Raw genomic sequence first — 21,104 nt, 5'->3', positions numbered from 1 at the left:
TCCACCTCTCCTGGCCTAAATGCTGTCATTAGCCTACACTTACCATGTACTGTGCCCCTCAGCCAGTCGTCGTCCTATTCCCAGGGAGAAGTCTGCTCCAGACCCAGTGGGCTGGGGTTTGTAGTTCCACGGCAACAGCAGACCATAATTCAACCAAAGCCCAGTATAACAGCAAGGCTGCATGGTGCTGGTTTTACTTAATCTGACAACATTAAATCTAACAATAAAAAAATAAAATAAGGGTTTGTTTTGTTTTTTTAAAATGTCCAACGCTGGGCTTTTGAGAATTGGCGCATGTGGGGGAAAGGGTTGTTCTAATTTTGTCATGATGTCACCATGACCTCTTGATCTGGCTCGGCCAATCAGAGAAGAGAGGGCCCCATAAATCTTGTGACCAACAGTATGATGGAGAGTGTATACAGCAATCGTGCCGAATTGTGGACTGAAAGAACAAATAACAAGTGGTAACTTAGTTTTGTTAATTAAAAAATGTAGCATTAAAGCTATCTATGTACTCTGTATTTAACTACATACATATAGGGAATTTTAAGGAAATTTGCATTCGTAGTCAAGAATTTTCAAGAAATTTTAGTTTGAAGCCGGAAATACAGAATTTTGAAGGGGAAACACTGCACACAAGTGACAAATTCTACAAACTCCTGATATCCCCTCGCTCTCATGATTAAGCCATATATAAGACTAAACTGAGAAAGATGTTATAAGATAAAGAGGTGTAAAGTGACAGGTGGAGGGACTTTAGTGTGACGTGTACATGTTTGCCGTCCTAGGCTCGCGTCTAGTTAGTGGAGGCTTCTGCAGAGTGTAGGCAGCATCTTGATGTGTGAGGATTGGACCATCTAGGTGCATCTGGAACGTTTTGTTTTGTGCATTTCATAAACTCTCCTGTTTCTTCATTTTCATCAACACAAGTTGTTGTTTTTGGATATTCTGCATAAATTCCTCCTCTGATCTCTGAGCCAATCCTAACCCTGCGTTGGAACACGTCTCATGAGCTTTGTCCTAGAAATGGTTGTGGTCATTTTAGTAGCAGGCCGCAACTTAGACGGGATCGTGACATATCTGAAGGGCTCTGCCAAAATGTGTGTGAGGGTCAGGTCCTGCGTACTTGGATAAAGCTGAGAGTCGGTTGCTGGAGAAGTAGCTGGTTACTGCCAGGTGCTGTGAGAAGTAATATTTTAATGTAACTTAATTTTTTTTTTTCAATTTTTCTAAAAATTACAGCTTCCTCTAGGCCAGGTTTATGTACTCGGATGCAGAAGACAAACCGACCCTGAATATTGGCCTTCTGCGTGTGTTTGTGCTTCCAGTGGTGAAAGGGAGATCAGGAAGACTTAACAGAGCACCAAGCTGATTGCACCAGGCTTCATGGTGTACAATGATTCAGCATTTACTCTTTGTACTGAACAACTAGATAGATTGTTTTCAGCCACTAGAGGGCGCTATAACATTCTATTTAGCTGATGTAGACAAAAGGCAGCTCTACTAAAATCCAGGAGAAGGGACTTTCGCATGTAAAACTTTTACTAAACTTCTGTACTGCAGATACAGTGTAATCCAATAGATAATTATGTTTTTGGGCTAGGATGCGTCTCACCGCATTTTAATTTTTCTTTTTTTTTTTAAGTCCCCCCTCCTCAGAGTCAAATTAAAAGTACATAAAAGAAAACGCCAAAGATATACACAAAACTGCTGCTGAACTAGGAACCAGCGTTTTCATATGTTCTGTAATGTAAATAAGCACTAATAATCCTGGTAAAGTTGTTTCTTCAGCATTGCTTACCTTGACTCCTTATTTTGGAACCTACAAATGTCCCTGGCCTGGGGGCCACCAAACCCTGAGTAGGGCCCTGCTGTGAAATGTTGGGATTGTCTCATTGGTTGCTAACAACATAAAGCAAACAAAATATACAAATGTTTGTTACATTGCAAAGTAATATGTGGCATTGTTGTAATTTTGTTTTTTTATTCTGTTTTACAGAAGAAAAAAAAAGAAATGGAAAAAAGCTCTTTGTGTATATAGTCCCTTTAAGATATTTGAATGCTTTTCTAATACACCTATGTTCCACTTTTATATTTGTGGGAATATCGCTGCCCCTGAGATGGTTGCCTATTCCCTGGGATACACCTATTGCCATAAGTAGCAATGTTTCAATGGAGTCATGAACCCTTGTTGTGAATCTAACCAATGTGACTTGTTCCTCCAGTTGTTTAAATGTAAAGGTCAAAAACACTTACAAATGGACACATAATCTATGATATAAGGTATTTAAACTTGCTAGTACTAGTATGAAAACAGCAGGTAAAGGAGACACGATTACACACGGTCAGCTCAGTCTGGAATATGTAACCAAAAATGTATAATAAATACCTTGGTTGGTTTCTTTAGAAGAAAAATGCAGAATTTGTATTCCATTACCATTTATTTATATAGCGCCACCAGTTCACAGCGCAGTACAGAGAATATTTGCCATTCACATCAGTCGCTGCCCCATTGGAGCTTACAATCTAAATTCCCTCTGAGTGTGTGCCAGAAGGTTTGATGTAGGCTGATTTGTCCTTTGTGCTTAGTGTGACATTGATCGGTCCTGATCATTCCTCGGGAACAATGCCTGAACGTTTTCATGTAACCTGGATAAATATGTACTCGGGCCACACCTTACCATTTCCTTAATCCTTCAAATACTTAAGTCCTTCTTGTTTCAGCATTATGTACTCATCGCACAGCGTGTTTACAATTACAGGAGCATAATAAGATCCTGTTATTAGAAGGAAGTATAGTTGTGTTCTCAGGGTTCTATCTTTGGTCACTGTCCAATAGGTGTCATCCGCCTGTGGGCTGGACATTTTGGGATGCACCCATCAAAGTGCATTTGGCACTTTGTTTATTTTTCTTTTGCACAATATATAACAACTATCCTACAACATTTTCTATTCCCTGATCTGCACCCTTGCACCAGTGGTAAAAGTATTGACAGCACAGGCCTACAAGAATGTTGCTGTGATGTTTACATGGCGTCCACAAATGTTGCGAGCGTTAACAAACAGCGCTAGTAAAAGTGTAAACAAAACCTTGTACTTTATTCCTTGTTTTTACAGAGCATTTGTAGTATGACCTGAAAGGAAATACGCTCAATGGCCACTCTATTAGGTAGTTTCTAGTAGTTTTAAGTCTACCATATGTAAGTTATAGTATATTCCCACTTGACATCAACAATCGTTCTATGGTCAGTCACTTAGATCACATCTCTTCCCTATGCTGGTGTTTGATGTGAACAACAACTGAACCTCTTGACCTTGTCTGCATAGTTTTACACATTGAGCTGTTGCCACGTGATTGGATGATTAGATATTTGCATAAACGAGCAGGTGAACGGGTGTCCTGAGTGTAGAGTACTTTGTACTAAATGAACGTTCCAAAAGAACTGCAATGTAGTTTACAAGCGTTAACGTTTCTGAAAGCTGCAGACAACGGTGAAACTAACACTAGGGGCTAGATTTACTAAACTGCTGGTTTGAAAAAGTGGAGATATTGCCTATAGAAACCAATCAGACTCTAGCTTTCATTTATTTAGGGCATTATACAAAATGACAGCTAGAATCTGATTGGTTGCTATAGGCAACATCTCCACTTTTTCGAACCCGCAGATTAGTAAATATAACCCGAGGAAGGGCAAAGGTTTGTCGGAAGCTGTCTATGTACAGGTCCATTTCCTGACATTATTTTCTGAACTATGAGAGTCAAAGCCCTTTAATAAATCTTTAGGAATGTGCATAAAACTCTTACAGTGTCTGCTTAGTTTAGCTTTATCGGAACCTGACCCTGATGGTGAACGCCATCTGACGATAGCGTTAGCTGCTCTATCCTATGAGGAAAGTATCTCGAGAGGTATCCTGGGATCCCTCCAATGACAGGCTTCGTGGTCCTCCCCTCCTATCACTAATTGAATTCTGAGTGCGCCCCTAAGGGGTCTGTTTATGACCCCTCCTATCTTCTGTTAATTATCACTTTTTGTTGCAGTGATAAATAAATGAACGTACTGATTTAATAAAATTGATGCAATCATTTTACTTCCAGGTTCTGACTGGGCTTTTGTACTGCACATGTTTAGAATGCAAGTAGGTGATGTTCTCCCCAAAGGATAGAACGGCTAAACTGGTTCAGACCAAGAATTACGGAGACTGCGATATTCTACTGTAGCTAGATATCTCTGATATCTCCTGCGTTAGGTGTTTTTGATTTGCAAGAATACTAAAATTTGGCGAAATATAGAGGCAATTTGACATTTATTTGTGTTCTATTTTGTTCACCTTTGAACATCTACTGATTTATTTTTACTTTTGCTTACTTTTTAGCTATTTGTTTCTTCACTTTTACTTTCTTTTTTCCTGCTTTGACAGAAACATCAAATCAAAGCAATTCTCCCCCTTCAACCGTACAAACTATATAATAAAATCACTTGTCTGCCTTTTATCCTTATTTCCCCTTTTTTTTAGTTATTTCTTACTACAGGTCTCTTAGCAGTACATGAAATATACAAGTTTTGTACTAACCATAGACTACACCGTTGTTAGTACAGAGCATTTTAGGTCTAATTTGTGTTTGAAAACAGCACGAAAAACTTATTTGTGTCTCCAGGACTAACCCAGATGATAGAGATATTTTGGGCAGTTTATAGTGCAGCAGTTCATAGCCGGTGGATATTAGAACCTGCAGTGATTCTACAAGACGACGTTTACCGACATAGAAAGTCCCATCCAGCCTCTAGCCTGCGGCTGTGTCTGACACATCAGTACACCTGTAACGCAGCTTACAGACACGAGAAGATCACATTGTGCAGGATGAACGAGACAGGATGTCGATTGTAGCCTGCAATTAAGTTATAACTCAGGGAATGTTTCCCATTCATCACCAGCAGGTCGACGCACAAAGGATGACAGCGCAGACAGAGGCCGTTCTTTAATGCCTCTCGTTCTCCGCCATAAAACATTGTAATATATAATAGGTGTCTTGGTTGAATCGTAAATCCTTTCATTTTTTTTTACTAGTTGAAATGTACTGTAACCAGGGAACTGAAGTCAGCTCTACCGGCCCGCTTTAAGCAACCTGTTGCTCTCCCGGTGTTGAACTACAAGTCCCAGTAGGACTTGCGGGGAACAATACTTCTCTGGTGCCACATGCACAATACTGTGCGCTGTACCCCAGACAAACATGAAACGAACATATCTTTTTACACTAGCGTGGCTGAGAAAATGCTACATTGGACTGTGTGAATTCACCGAATGAGCCAGTGAGGGGCAATGGGAAAGAGGTGGGTGCACCTAACAGTAGTGCACGCAGCATTGCCCATGTATATTATAGGGATAGGAAGAGTTGGAGAGCAGCCAACCACTGTCTAATATTATAACCACGCCCCCATGCATGCTGGTCACGCCCACTAGAAAATCCTCAGTTTGCCCCTGTGATGAGCCCTGACTAATATAACCATTTTATCAGGGGGGGGGGGGGGTTACTAATGAAGGGGGTAAAATGGAGTTCATACCAGTATCTTGCCTAGGACCCCATGAGTTATTAGACAAAACGGAAAAGGTCACCGAGGATGGAAAACCATGGCTAACACAGCAGATGTCTCTGTCATGTGTCATTGTGGTGACCCCCTGTCTTACATTTTGCAGCGGAACATTCCATTAATACGTATGATGAACAGGGCTTAAGTTGCGCTGACTGAATGGAAAGTACCATCAGTGGGGAGGGAGGAGGATCGTTGTAACAAGAAAAAGCAGATTGGTTTCTGAGCTTCTGATTGTGATGTATTGCAGGTGTAGGAGAATCCTTACAAATGGAATAGGGCTGATGTAACACAGTGAAAAAAAATATTATTTATTTTACAGGAGTTATAATGATGCTCTCATTATATTTCTGGGTTAACCCTGTTCTCTTAATAGAATGCACAGAGACTTTAAAAGCATTCCGTAAACCCTTTTGTTGTGTAGAACAAAGCTGGTGCATCCTGCGTAGTAAGGAAGTGTTTGATTATAACTGGATTGTGGAAATCTCTTTTATGCTGTTACCCATTCACTGTGAGTCATTATTAACGTCCATTTATAGAACGCCAACATATCACACTGTGCTGTCTATTGAAGGGATCATAATACAAATAACTCACATACATAAAACAGAAAGTAAAAGGTGGCCCTGTCCATATGAGCTTACAATCTAATGGTTGTGGGATAACAATTGTATCTGTTGGTGGAGAATGCGTCTGGCTACTTCAAGGCAGCCATGAAAGATGAACTAGTCATTGTACAAATCGTAAGACAATCAGCTGCTGACAACCATGAACGTCCTTCACCATTTACAGTGCTGCGGAATTAGTGGCACTAAATAAATAGCTGATGATGATGATTATTTATCTTAACCAAACTGTCTACCTCTTCTGGTTCTGTACTGCAACCGGCTGGTAGTAGCACTGTGCCCGGTATTTGTTTGGCATCGTGCTCTTTGCTGAACACAGAGCCAGGACATGTGTTCCCCTGGTTCAATGATGTTGAGGCCTTCAGAGATCACCAAACGAGGGACATAGATGGCATCAGCAATGACCGTTGAACGCACAGGGTTCGGCAGCTGAACGGAGATGGTTTTCTAAGATGTCTTCGTAACAACTCTGGTTTGATGACATTCCTAGGTACAACTCTGTAACTTGCCACCACTTTCACAATTTTGTAACTGTTTTATATTTGTGGGAAGATGACTATGAGGGAGGTAGAGCACAGAACTGACCTAAAGTGAAACCTTCTCCAACTGCCGTACAGTTTTGTTTCAGAGAAGTGCACTCTGTATGGTGTTTGCTCTCTCACACTCTCTCTGGTAGTCCTCTAGTGCCAGCTAGTGCAGGGGGAGGTGATTAATGACATCAGCATCCCATCACCCTAACTGCATTTTTATAACTGTTACAACTGCTGCATCCATTAACCCTGGGTGTACCTGCATCACTGCTGTTGTTCCTGTTCTCAAATTAACCAACTTGGTTAAGTTTAACGCTGTGTGGTCCAACATCCCTATCCAACACCACCAACACCGCAAGGGATTGAGGCCCAGAATTGCCATGTATGCAAGACAGAATTCTGGGGCTCCAAAATTCAATTCTATCCAGGAGGGTAAGGAGCTCTTTTGGTGATAGAGGAGACAGCTGGCAACTAATATTTCCTCTTAACAGGGTGACAAGCAGGTAGGCCTTTAAGCATAGCTTTAAAGCAGTGATGGGCAAGCGGATGCACTTTAATATCTGCACATCACCACACTACCCTCTAACCTTCTAAGGGGGCCACACACTACCCTTAATCTCAGTAGTAAGTTAGCACAATACATATAAAGAAAGACACCAATCTGCAATAAGATACTAGCAGGCATTTTAATGTAAATAATTAGGACCACCTGTGGATCTGTTACAATGTGTCAGTCAGTAATGAATATACCTGTGCTCCAGCAAGGAGATGTGGAAAACATGCACTGTTAGGACTGGGTTTTGTAAACACTGCTTAGTTGAACAAAGGCAGATCTTTATGGCCTGTAGCTCTCCAGGTGTGAAACTACAAGACCCAGCATGCTTTCTTTGGCAGTAGTTAGCCAGCCAATAGCTGGCAGGGCATGCTGGCACTTGTAGTTGCACAACACCTGGAGAGCAACAGGTTGGCCAGGCCTGCACTAGGCACTGGTAACATACACACGATAATCTGGCAACCATGCGTTCAGGGAACTGGGTGGATATACCCATAAATTTGGGACTGTCCCACTGAAATCTGGACAAATGGAGGTAAGCACTTCTCATTTCTAAAGCTAAAATTCCTGAAGGGCTTGAGAGACTGTATTCAAACATTTATATGTGCCTCCGGCTATGCACACTGCTGTCTATTACGGTATTGACATTCTGCTCACTTCTCTGCACCCCAATATGGGGAGCGAGGAAATAACATGCAGAGATGGTTCTCTTATAGAACAGTTTTGTAAGATCCTTTTATTATGTAGAGTAACAAATATGTTTTAATAAATTAATTTTAAAATATATTTTGCTTTGTTTTCTTTATAATTGCTCCTGGGATGGGAAGAGAAGTGGTGTTTGTGCGATAATGACTGGGGGGCCAGAGATGGTGAGGGTACAGGGTAGCTGAATGGATGAAAACTCTGCTAATTATACAGGGCCTGATTATCCAGTAGGGCGCTGGGCTTTAGTGTGGGTTGCAAAATTTTTGGGGGTGCAAAATTGTGAGAGGGAAAGGTATAAACTAAAATTATTTTTAAAATTATAAGAGAATAGTTCTAGAAAATAAAAAGAAAACATGACCGAAAAATGTAGAAGGTTTTAATCTGGACGTATTCCCATGGTAAAGGCTGAAGACAACGAGTCATCCTTGGGCGGGCGCTTGAGGATAAGCAAGTAGGAGAGACGGACGGCGACAGATGTGACAGCCCCTCCCCCTTCACATCTTCACCCTCAGTAGCGTTCATGCCTCCATGATTTTAATGAAAACTAAAAAAAATTAGGAATATATGGTAAAGATAGCATTTTATCTCCAGAATAAGGTACATTTTATAAAAAAAATAAAATGCCACCTCTGAAGACCCCTCATATTCCTCACAGATCAGTCATCTTCCTGACGTTACCTGACAGAATTGGTGAAGAAAAAGAAAGACTTCCTGCCTCTATTAAACCATAACTATCAGGGCTGTATCGCCCATTAGTAAGCCCGCCTGTCCTCCCTCCGCCTACGGACAGCCGCAGGAGTCCTAGGTGGCCTAGGCTGATCCGCATTGCGGTAATTATTAGGGTCGACCCTGGTCAGCCATCTGAGGGGTGTAGTAATGCCATGTACAAGATATAGGCTGAGCTAGCATTGCACAAGCTACAATAGGCGTGACATTGGCACATTATGCATGAACCATAGACTATGTATTCTTGGAGGGACCCTGCCTATATAATATTAGGGACTGGAGTACAAATAAACCTCCAATCTGCTGATTGGGAGAGTAGGAGGGAGGATTTTGCTTTATTTTGAGTCTAAAGGAAATGGGTGTATTAGTGGATACTTTACAGCATGTCTCTACTACTGACTGAGGTATATAAGATGGCATCCATCTTTCTGGAGACCAAAATGCACTGAGGCCTATGTAAACAACTCACCCACTATGGCTTCTGCATTGGAGACAAAATTGTTCGTGACAATTGATCACCAAGTGGTGAAGTCAGAACAGCAGTACAGAGAAGTGCAGGTATGATTGATAGATAGATAGATAGATAGATAGATAGATAGATAGATTTGGTTCTGCGTCAATGTACAGTGAGGGTGTGTTTGAGCAGTTGCATATGGACAGGACTGAAAAAGGGTTTTTATTCGGTGATAGTTCACGGGCGAGTGTAAGTAGCGGACGACGATGACAATGAACACCCGAAAAAGCGAATTGCTAGTAATTAGAGGTTTGCAAATTATTTGCAGATGCTTATTGAGTTGTTGCTCGGCTACAGATTAGGATTTGCAGAGCGTGTTATACCAGAGGTGAAAAAAAATATTATTTTTTTGCACACACATTGGGGAGTTGTTCCTGATGTCTTAGCTAGATTATTCAGGTTTAAATGACGCTTCATAGCAACTGTGTTCATAATATATCGAATAATAGATTGTTGTACATGTGTGCAAATGGACTGAAGTGTCTGTTGTCCAGTGAACACATCTGCAGCTCATTCGTCAACTCTCAATACGGCGTACATATTCATATACTTGTGTGCGACTTTTCAATCTCAAGTTACGCTTACGCCTGCGTTCCACTCTGAATCAACGTTACCTTTGTCTCTCAGACCACAAAAACGCGACAAATATTTTCAAATTAATTTACTGTATCTTGTAATTATAAAGTTAAATTACTGCTGCTATAGTGGTTGGAAGTGTTGCATTTATCCCAGACAGGTGCTATATTATGCAGCTGGTGCCTCCGATGGGGAATCCAGAATTCATAACCGGAAACGGTTCTATCCGTAGCTTTGTCTTCTTTCTCTGTGTAGTATACAAACACTGGTGACTAAGCAGGAACTTACGTAATTATTTACATAATTGCAAAAATGCTTAGGCAAACTTTCGTTAACTGGAAGTCGATTAACCATTAGTGAAATTGTTTCAGCTGGGAAATATGTTTCGCAAATAATTTAAAGTTTTCGCCCAACGTTCAGTTAAATATTTAGATCTCAGCTCTACATTTTTTTGACATTTATGGGAAAATGTTCAATATACAAGGACATATGCGTAAGCTGGTTACTAATACAACAGCACAGTGTAGTTCCTGAACTGGCTGGATGCCATGTTTTTATGGTTTTTGCAGCACACAAGAATTTCTATGAGACTTTTATTTTGTTTTGAAAAGAGAACTATGTCTTAAATAGAGTATTTACAACACCACCTGCTCTTTTAAACTTCCCAGTTACATTAATAATATACCATGTTACAAAAGGAAGGTGTATCTTCACACCTATATAAAAACAAAATAGTCAACATTCTAAAATATATTCCAGGGCCTTTCTGCTTGGAGAACGTTGCTGTACTGCAATCCATGTCATCGTATATTTACTAAGTTTAATCATTTTAAAACCTTCTTGCATTTTAAATACTCCACTGGATATACATGGAGAAAATGTTTTCCCTGCTGTATATTATAAGTTGAGAGGACTTCCGTGACCATATAAGAGAACGAGGCTTCGGGATAAGTTATTTTCTAGAAGTCACGGAAGGTGATGTTAAATATCTGTATTTATATACAGCAGAGATGCGTAATTCCTTACACGTTTCTCCAATAACCCTAGAGCGATGACATCACAAATGGCCAGTTATATATATATATTATTTACATGATTTAATACATACAAATATTAGCATCGCTTGTGTATTAAGTTGTATAAAAAAAAAAAAGTTCAAAAGTCAGACGTAACAAGCATGTTTGCTTCTGCTCCACTATAGGAGTAGGGATGTTGGGTTACGTTGTTAGTAGAAAATACTGCACTTGTGTAGTGTAATGTATTTAAATACATATATTTGTTATTTTCCCCTTTAAGCATCAGATGAGAATGGTTTCTTCTGCAGTAGCCCAAATGGGAATGTCAAGTAAGTGATGTGAATGGGCAGCCACAACTTCATAAAATATAACCTCAATCAGTGCAGCGGGGCCCTTGGAGATAATAGGGCCCGCTGCATGGCAGATGCATAGGGTCGGGGGCCCCGGTTACCTTCTCCCAACCCCCCTGCATCGGGGCCCACAGTTCACTAGTTCTGCCTCTGACCTCAGTGCTAACTAATCAATCAGCTGGCAGGCCGATACACAATCATCCAATCAGAAGAGGCTACACATTTTTGTAAATGTGGGTCTTATGCAAAAAAAACCCAGAGATATGTTGCACCCTAAATGAGGAATTGCGCTGTACGGTATCTTGTTGCCAATGAGCTGTGCAGAGCAGTATGTTTCGGGGTGGGGGAAGAAAAATGAAAGAAATTAATTTATAAGCATACATTTTCCAGATGCAAAAGTGTATTTAGTATAAGCCTTGTAGGTAGATCAGTCGTAATAATGCCTATAATGACAATATTTGTCTTTCAGAGTGCACACAGCACATACACGGATGTTTATGATAGTTTCTATAAGGATGGGAAGGACACCAATGTCCTCGGGCATCAGTAGTTACATGCCGGTCCTCTACAATCTAATAAATATATTGAGGATATGTAGAGGGGAGGTCTCCAAAATCTCTGTGGGCAATAAATTTAATCCTGCCCTGCTCACCAATGTTCAAAGTCACGACTCGAATCATCACACATCAGTGGACAAGCAAGTTGATGTAATGTGCATCACGTTATCGTGCCCTCTTTCTCGTCCTTTTTCTCCCACGATCCGAGAGAATAGCAGACTATCACAGGACCCCAGCAGGACTCCGCGACATTCCAGGGGAATCTGAATTTATGGTACAATGAAAGCAAGTGTCTGATTGGTTGCAGTGGTTATCGAGCAGATTTGAACCTTTGAGCATTGGTGCAAATCTGCTCTGCACCGTGTTAAACAACCCTCATTGTGCAATAGTCTGCCTTCATATTTTTAGATATTTTTTTTTATAATAACCTATTCTTGGTTTCTTTTCTGGATATGTAATATACCTACTTGCCCATGCATGCTGCTATTTTTACAAAACCAATTTATTAAATGTTTCTAAAATACAGGAAACAGTGTTGGTCTGTGCACAAATTAGAATGTATGTCTCTTTAATGATCTCAGAATTCCGAGACTTGTAATTGGATAATAACTGCAGAGGTTGCAGATTCTGAGTTACAGCTTCTGCTACTGACACTATTTTTTTTTTACCGTTTGCCCTGGAATCAATGCTCTTCCTCAATCTCCTACAGTTAGTTTATCTTATGTCATCGTACAAGGCCAAAGAGTTCTCTAACTGCCTGGATCACACAGGAGCAGGAGGCGGCCTGTCTGAGAGTCTATTCTACTAGACCATAATCTGATGAATATAATGACTCTTTGATTTGACTCCATGTTAGTCACATAGGTGCAGGACTAACTGAGCTCACGCCTCACAGATTTCCTCCCTTACAGACGTAAAGGCAAAATCATATTTGTACCATCAGGGCTGGAAGCTGTGAGCTGCAAGTCTGTGCCAAATATCCTTATGATAATATTCCACTTTATTGGCAGGTACATTGGGCTTATAAAGGATTATGTAACAGCCTCACAGACTGGGAATAAAAAATACTTCGGATAAAATATCAAAATGCAGTTACTGTGCTGTCTCCTGTATGTAGGGCTGGGTATTCTGTAGACTATTGTGGGGTATGTAAAGTTTGCATTGGAATATAAATGACATATTGATTAAGCGTACATTTAATTTTTTCAAAATGACTAAATCTGTCAATTACTGTACAATGTGCAACCTCCTTAACAATTACTCTACATCAGTGTTGTGAAACTACAAGTCCCAGCATGCTTTGCCAATATATAGCAGCTTATTGCCGGAAGGGTATGCTGGGAATTGTAGTTTCGCAAACACCTGGAGTGTCACAGGTTAGCCAATACTGCTCTACATACTCAAAATACAATCAAGTTTAATTGGGCAAGATGGAAATTTGGGTCAAATAAAAACCCCTATTGCTACCTGTATGTGGCCTCTGTTCTACTCACAAAGGAGGACAGTGACAGGATCCTGTCTGCACTGTGACTTGGCCGTTCATATTGGCATCAAATTGCAACAACCAAATTGGTGCAATTTGACCGCCCATGTGTACTGAACAGGTAGATGTGGGAGCTGCATTAGAGATTTTGCACATTTTGGTGAAATGACAAATTGAACCATGGCCTCAAAACTCAGGTTCCAAGTATAGTAATCTAGCCCCATACCAAAAGCCTTTACCTTTAAGCCTGTGTATTTCTGTGCGGGACTCTCTGAAATGAAGTGTGTGTGTGTGTGTGTGTGTGTGTGTATATTAGGGAATTTAGACTGTAAGCTCCAATGGGGCAGGGACTGATGTGAGTGAGTTCTCTGTACAGCGCTGTGAAATCAGTGGCGCTATATAAATAAATGGTGATAATGATAGATTTACTACTGAGGATATATAATGCCCCAACCATTTATAACACAGGGCTCATAGCTAGTAATCTTCACTTTGAAGGTCTATACTGAGTGATTATGTCTCGTTCCAGTCAGTAATCATGCACCTCATTAAGGACCTATAATAATCTTTAAATTGCAGCATATATTTTACTTTTTCTCCTTGTAATTGGTGAGGGGCCTCAGCCTACATAACCACAGAGCTTGGGGATTAACGCACGCCTGTGAGACAGGTTGTAAGAATTAAAGTGGTTCTCAACCTTCAGCTGACTTTAATCTATCAGCTTCCACTTGTCCATCTGCAGCTTTAATTAAATGCATTGCTTTGTTTGTCTTCGTGCTTTTCAGTCAGACCTGCATACTATCCAGGTAGTGTTGTATATATCGTCCCATTAGACACAACACAAATGTTCTTGCAGGATACATTTCTGCTGTTTTATTTTTTAAAACATGTTATTTCCCCATTTAATTGTATTTTATTGTGCTGTCTCTAAATAGAGATGTTTCTCAACACAGCGACAGGCTACAGCTTTTACCCTTTGCACTGGCTGTGGCATGATTAAAAGCTGAGTCATGTGACAAAGGGGGTGGGGCCTATTTATTTAATTCATATAGGAGTGCAATACTGTAGGTTGTTCTTGGTGAAACACGTCTAGGATGCACCTTGACAAAACCATGTTAGATTGGAGAAGGGTAAATTTAAAATATGGGGATAGATTTATATTTGGGGTAGGGCGTGTCCTAGATTAAGCTATAATTTCAGTGTAAAAATAAAGCTCTCAAGTATTTGTGTGCTACATGAAAACACAGCAAGAATTTTCCTGACGTGCAAAATAATAAACTAATTTGCACCCCTTGCTTTGTAACATGGTTTGTCCAGGAGCAAATGTACTCTTTTTTTTTTTTTTTTGCTTTGCTCTCCTTAATGACTCAGACCCATAGTTGCTGCAGGGCACGTAAAAAAGCTCAATATTTAAAAAAATAAATGATGGTGATCGGAACACAAGAATTATACTTTGTTTTATAAGTAATTTTCTGTACATTACAGTTTTACAGATATCTTTAGCTACGGCAGTCAGTGCAGATTATTCCTGTGTTATTTTGTGAGATATAAGTTGCAAATTGCATATTTTAATTGCAAGGTTTTGGGGTTGTGGTTCTTTTGGGAGTAGAGAAGGTAGCGTGACTGTTCCTCTTATTTGTGTTATGCCGACTGAACTTCAAACAGCTGTAAAGATCTCAAATACACCGTGAACTGAAACCTGCACATAAGCACGGCAGGAGCTATTTAATCCTCTCCAGACATACTGATTGCTGGATCCCGTGGGCTGGGAGCTCCTCAATCAGTCCCAGCACAATGAGTGCGGATCTTGTTTGGTAGCCTGAGATTTAACAATGGTATAATATTTCAGACAGGATCACACAGTTGGGTCACATTTCACATTAAGGTGTTTTTGAAAAGCAGTGATTGTCAGCACTATCCTCACGCACACAAACAGCATGGGCCTGATTCACTCAGGTGCGCAAAACGGATGGAAATTGTGCATTAGTAAAACGCACGTAATTCATGCGTACACATGTCCGTATTCAACTAGGAATGGATCTCAAGAAACGTCTCTTGTTCTCTAGGTCCGCTCTGCTCTGACAGCCAAGATGCTGCAGGATAGGTACAAGCTATATGTGGAATAATAAGTCCTAGCAGAAAAAGTAAATTAAAGTATTTCATTAATGTCATCTTTTAATAATATAGCCATTAATGATAAAACTGTAAAAAAAAGTATTCCCCCCCCTCCTCCATAAAATACATTTATTAGGGTGCTATTATCTATTATTAATGCCTGCTGTACATAAAATGCATTTTTATATAGTGTCTTTTTTCCCAATAGGACTCAAAAGCACTTTACATGGCTGCAGAGGGTGAGGCAGCCGGCTTGGACACGCCCAGCTGCTATTGTACGGAATAGTTCACATCAGTCCCTGCACCATTGGAGCTTACAGTCTAAATCCCTAACACACACACGTCCTTTCCTTTTGACAGAAGCCAATTATTTAGGTAAGCCAGTGCGATCCTACGTTATGGTATTTGACAGGCCAGTGTTGGAGGAAACTTCAAATGAATTGTAAGTAGAATGCCAAATTTTAATTACAGCTGACAGGGTAGGCGGGTCAGTCTGTTTCCATTTATAAGCAAGTGATCCCATTAAGGAATGCTATATGTTTGAGGGTCTCTAGGGGGCTCTGTGAAAAACTGAATAGGTTTGGAGGGCAACTCCTGTTATCGCCTGATTAAGTTTGTGGATGTCGAAATCTCGAAATTTTGGGCAGTGCCACCAAATGTGGGACAGAGTACTCTCAGGTCCTTAATCTCTGCAGCAATCCCTAGAAGAGCTGGGATATAGATTGCATGCAGGTGGGAGGGAACCAAAACCATCTATCACCATCATCATCAGCTGTTTATATATAGAAGATTGTAAGTAATGTATTCAACTCTTACACTTGGCGATCCTTACCTTTATCTTAGCCCACTCTGGTACCTCAAGCCACTATTTTATAAAACAAGATATATATATATATATATTCTATATTATATTCTTAACTATTTCCAGACGAAGATATAAAATCATAGGTGAAAAAAAAATGATCCAATGTACCAGCATCGGGGAGCAGATTGTGTCAGACGGAATTTCATGCCAAAAAACAATTATCCCCCCCACCATATTTCTAAGATATACAATACACTTGTAGCACATTTATATTCTGCAATCCTGTTTTATGTTTGTGATATTATGTTTACCTTCACGCTGACAGCCCCACAGATAACATGATAATGATATAATTACACTTGCGTCATAAAACGGCATATTTCTCCCACTAAATAAACTAAGTGAATTCCACAGGTTTATCTCCGTACACAAAGGCAGCTACATGCAAATAGCAGAGCAGCCTACTCGCTGCTTTATAGACATAGCGAAAAGGTGGGTGCTCCTTTGCCTTCTGCTTTATACCCCAGGTTTGGGTAAGAGTATGGGGACCCCACCAGTCATTTTTGGGCGCACTGCTGGTTGATGTACAAGCTGTATATGTAGCAAACATTTAGGGGTGTATTTACTAAACTGCGGGTTTGAAAAAGTGGAGATGTTGCCTATAGCAACCAATCAGATTCTAGCTGTCATTTTGAAGAATGTACTAAATAAATGACAGCTAGAATCTGATTGGTTGCTATAGGCAACATCTCCACATCTTCAAACCCTGCAGTTTTATCATGACTTGTGCATTGTACTCCGTTAGTCTCGCACAGATAAACTTTGCTTTACGATAATTGGCACAAGATTTGGCAATTGGGAAGGAATATTGACACTTTATAGGGCACTGGTACGTAGCGAGAGACCTATGTCTAAAAATACATAAATCAATTATAATCAGTTCTTCAAAGAAAACTTACCAGGAAAGACTAAAAGAGCTGAACTTGTACTGTTTATAGTTGAAGGGAAGGAGGAGATGAATATGCGCTACACATGCTGCGATATCACATCTGTTATTGGACATTTAGCCTGATATTGACACATGTATAGCCTGAAAATGACTGTAATACCCAGTAATAATCCTATAGAAATTGATAGGATTACTATCGAACATGTTACTGAAAGTGGTCAGAATATGACCACTGATGTGTTATGCTTTTGCTGCTGTGCTGTCTCAGAAATCCATTCCAGATTTTGCTGAATGTCAGAGTCGTTGTGTTTCTGTCGCTGAGCAAACATACTCAGCTTGTTTCCCGAGCTGCTAACGGGGATTCCACATCGCAGCTGACTTATCAGCTCTTGCAAGACTCATCACTGCTCAATACCTAGCAGCTGAGTAGTCAACACTTTCTACTCACTTTATTCCTACCCAGAAGCTGATCAGTCAACACTTTCTGGATCTCATGCAATTTGGCTCCCTATGTAACCCCAGGCTAATGGTAAACACCTGGATCGGCCCTTGTGGACCATCTTACATATTAGCAGTGTTAATGGAGTTCAAGAAATTAGAATATTTAAGCACAAGGAGGTTTAGAAAGGGGGTAACAGGCTGTAGCTGGACGGAGGGAGACTGTACAATAACACAAGGGAATATTACAGGCAGATCTTAGGAACAGTCTTCCAGCAGAGGGGTGGCAGAAGACAGGTAGGGGTAGAACTATAGGGGGTTATAGTATCTTCTTTATGTACACTTCTGCATTATTGAGCCCAATGATAGTGATAAAAAGACTACGATATCATTCTTACTTTGCATGCAATTAGTTTCTAACTGTTCTGCACGCACTTCTTCACAAGAGCGACATCAATGAGTACACCTGTCTGAATGGAGCTCATCAGTGCTGGAACAGTGCATGGACAGACTGTTCACTGTTAAGGCGAGAGAGCACAGTAACAATTAATATGCAAATTGTAATAGCCACCTGCTTTTAGACCTGTCACTGGTTAGAACTACATTTCCCAGCATGCCCTGTCAGCCATGCCTTCTTAATATCAAATACAAATAACTAGTATAAATATAAATAAAATGCAACACCTGAAAACCTACACCCTCTTTTATATATAAACCGTACTGAGTAAATATACCTAATATGACTGCTAGAATTTACAGAATAAGATTAGGGGCAATTAAGGTGTTGCCTAAAGGACTAATCACAAAATTTTTATTTTTGCCTTTATTTGATTGGTTGGTACAACAAAAAAGAATCTCTAGGATTATGAGCGATTGCAATGAAAAAATTCCTGACACCCACTTGAGATTTGCAAAATGATTTCTGCTACAAGACCCCATAAAATCAGAGGTGTAGGATAGTTTCATGGCTGAATTATAAGCAAGAATGAAATGTATCAGGTAATTGAGAATCGAGAGACAATAAAGAATCCAGGTGCTCAGGACATCTATAATCTGTATGAATTTACAGTTACGCCGTTTAAGTTTCTTGATTGTTATACTTCCCACATTGACAGAGATACCGAGATTAGATAAAGATATATGACCAGACCTGCGTCACAGCATAGACAATTTCATGCTTTAGATAAACTGATCAAATTCCAAAGGTTCATCTGTTACTTTAATATCCAGAAAGGGGGAGGGGGGGTCTTGATTTAACCAGGGACCGTACACAGGTACACACACACACACTGAAAGTTGTGTATATTTGGTTTAAAATGTTTTTTTCTGTCTTGAAAATATTTTCCAGATTTAATTGATTTAATAGTTTATTACAATACTTGCCCCTCTCCAGCAAACCTTGTATACACGGTTGTCTTATTTATGAGTAAACAGAATTCATTGATGACTGATGTTTGCATCAGAAAACCAGAATACGCCAATCTATAGGGCTAATATCCCAACATTCCATCTAGGTGCACTGATTCATGACAACCAATCACGTTCTTTCTTTCAATGTCGATTGCACTAGACAGATAAAAGCTAATTGCTGGTTGGTTGCTGACGCCCAGTGCTGATTGTGCACCTAAAGGCAATGTTTGTAAATCTCTGATAACTATGACCTATTCTTTCCTTTTGGGAGTTTGTATTCTAGTAGTATTCTAACCTGAATATAGCCCGGGAAACTGGGATGACACAATACAGGTGTATAACCCATTCTGCTTGGAACGTTTCTGGATAAAGAGGGTAATTGGAGGACCATGTCTAAAATATATTAAATGACATTGAAACATGACCCCTGTCTTTTCTCAGACTGCCTCTGACCATACCTCCCATCTGTCCCCAATTGTGTAAAGGTGCATGGCTGGCACTGAAGTGAGAGGAACCTTGATAAAAAAAATGGGTATGATTGGTCACATTTGGGTGGCAAGGGGTGGAGCTTGTTTTGTTCCGATTTTGACGCTGTGCGGTATGCCCTGACAATCTCCCTGATGGAGCCGCGTTCCTTGGAATCTAGTGCAAACAAGGATCCACACAATAATAATATAATAAATTCTATATTAATAACTCCCCATTTAGAAGTATGATCTACATGTGTGTGGTGGGAGTTGTCCTACTAAATGGTGCAGAGTGTCATAAAGTTGGAGGTTCGGCCAAAAGTTGACCGTATAGGGAATGTCTTAGTACAGCCTTCCGTGCCTGGCATTTATAGTTTATGACCTAAAGAATGTATTTGCCAACTTTAATGATCTGTAGCGTAGATCTAGGGGCACGAACAGCGGCCGCGGTGGAGCCAATAGCAATGTTTTCGAGAGAAAGGCCCACCCGAGGGTCCGATGGATATACCCAAAGTTTGTGTGTCTCTAAGACATTCCAGGAGTGTAGGGAAGTATGCTAAAAACAAACCCAAAAATATTTGTTTACAAAAAAATTAAACAAGGCAGACTAAGTGGTGGGTCTGAGGTTCTTTCCTGACATGAAATTCTCTGTTTTTTTGTCCGCTTATCTGCTATAAATTGCTCACCGGCACATAGCACATAGCACATAGCCCACAGCACATAGCACACGACCTGTCTCCTGCTGCAGAGGAGACCAGGTGTGCTGAACATAACCTCACTTTCTACGTCCTCTCAAGTTCCTTCATGCCTGTCGGAGTATCTCCTTGTGGGGGGTGAGAGGGCACGGATCCAGTACACAGGTCTTCGCGTGCCATCTTCGCTCACAATGACACACACCCATTGTGGATTTCTTCACGTTTAATCATTTCATCTTTACGACGTGTGAAAGTATTGCTGGCTTCTTACTTCATGCACATTCCTGAGTAATTTCCACATTCCTCTGTGATAACATAAGGAGGGGATTGTATTGTATTTCCCAGCTGCTAAGTTACCTGTAATCCAGAACTACGATCTCATCAGGCCGTAAAATCTAAATATACTCAGAGAAAAAGTTTAGGTTTCTTTTTACCCCCACCAGCAAAATAGTCTTTAGTTTTTACTGTTCTGTCTGTCAGTCAGGGCCGGATTAAGGGAATGGAGGCCCCTGGGCTAAGGGGGCCTCCATTCCCCCGTGAGGGCCCCCCCCCCAGTGATCCGAGACTACAGCGCGCCGGGGAAGGACTGCAGTGAAAGTGCTCAGCAGCACTGATCGCGCCGACCAATCAATACTGCTGCTGAGCACTTTCAAGTTTGTATTCGGGAATTACACTCTGTAATGATGCCCGAGAATATTGCAAATCTGCTGTCCTGGATGCCATAGGCCCCTGGGCTGTAGCCCAGTTAGCCCTATGGTTAATCCGGCCCTGCTGTCAGTCAATGTGTATTCATTAAACAGGTCCCTCCCGCTTACTCCATGGCATTACTGAGGTAGGTTGTGTCAGACAGCGCAATCCGTAATACAATCAATGAACAGATCTATATTTAAATAATTTTTGTGACCCCCCCCCCCCCCAAGTCCATGTTTTCAGGATTTCTATAATCATGCTGGTGAGTTAATCTGTTTTCCTGGGTCAGTAATTATTCCACCTGTTTCTAC

This window comes from Mixophyes fleayi, chromosome 10 (genome assembly GCF_038048845.1).
Source record: "Mixophyes fleayi isolate aMixFle1 chromosome 10, aMixFle1.hap1, whole genome shotgun sequence".
NCBI classification, from domain to species: domain Eukaryota; kingdom Metazoa; phylum Chordata; class Amphibia; order Anura; family Limnodynastidae; genus Mixophyes; species Mixophyes fleayi.
Note: the sequence above shows the minus strand (reverse complement) of the source record.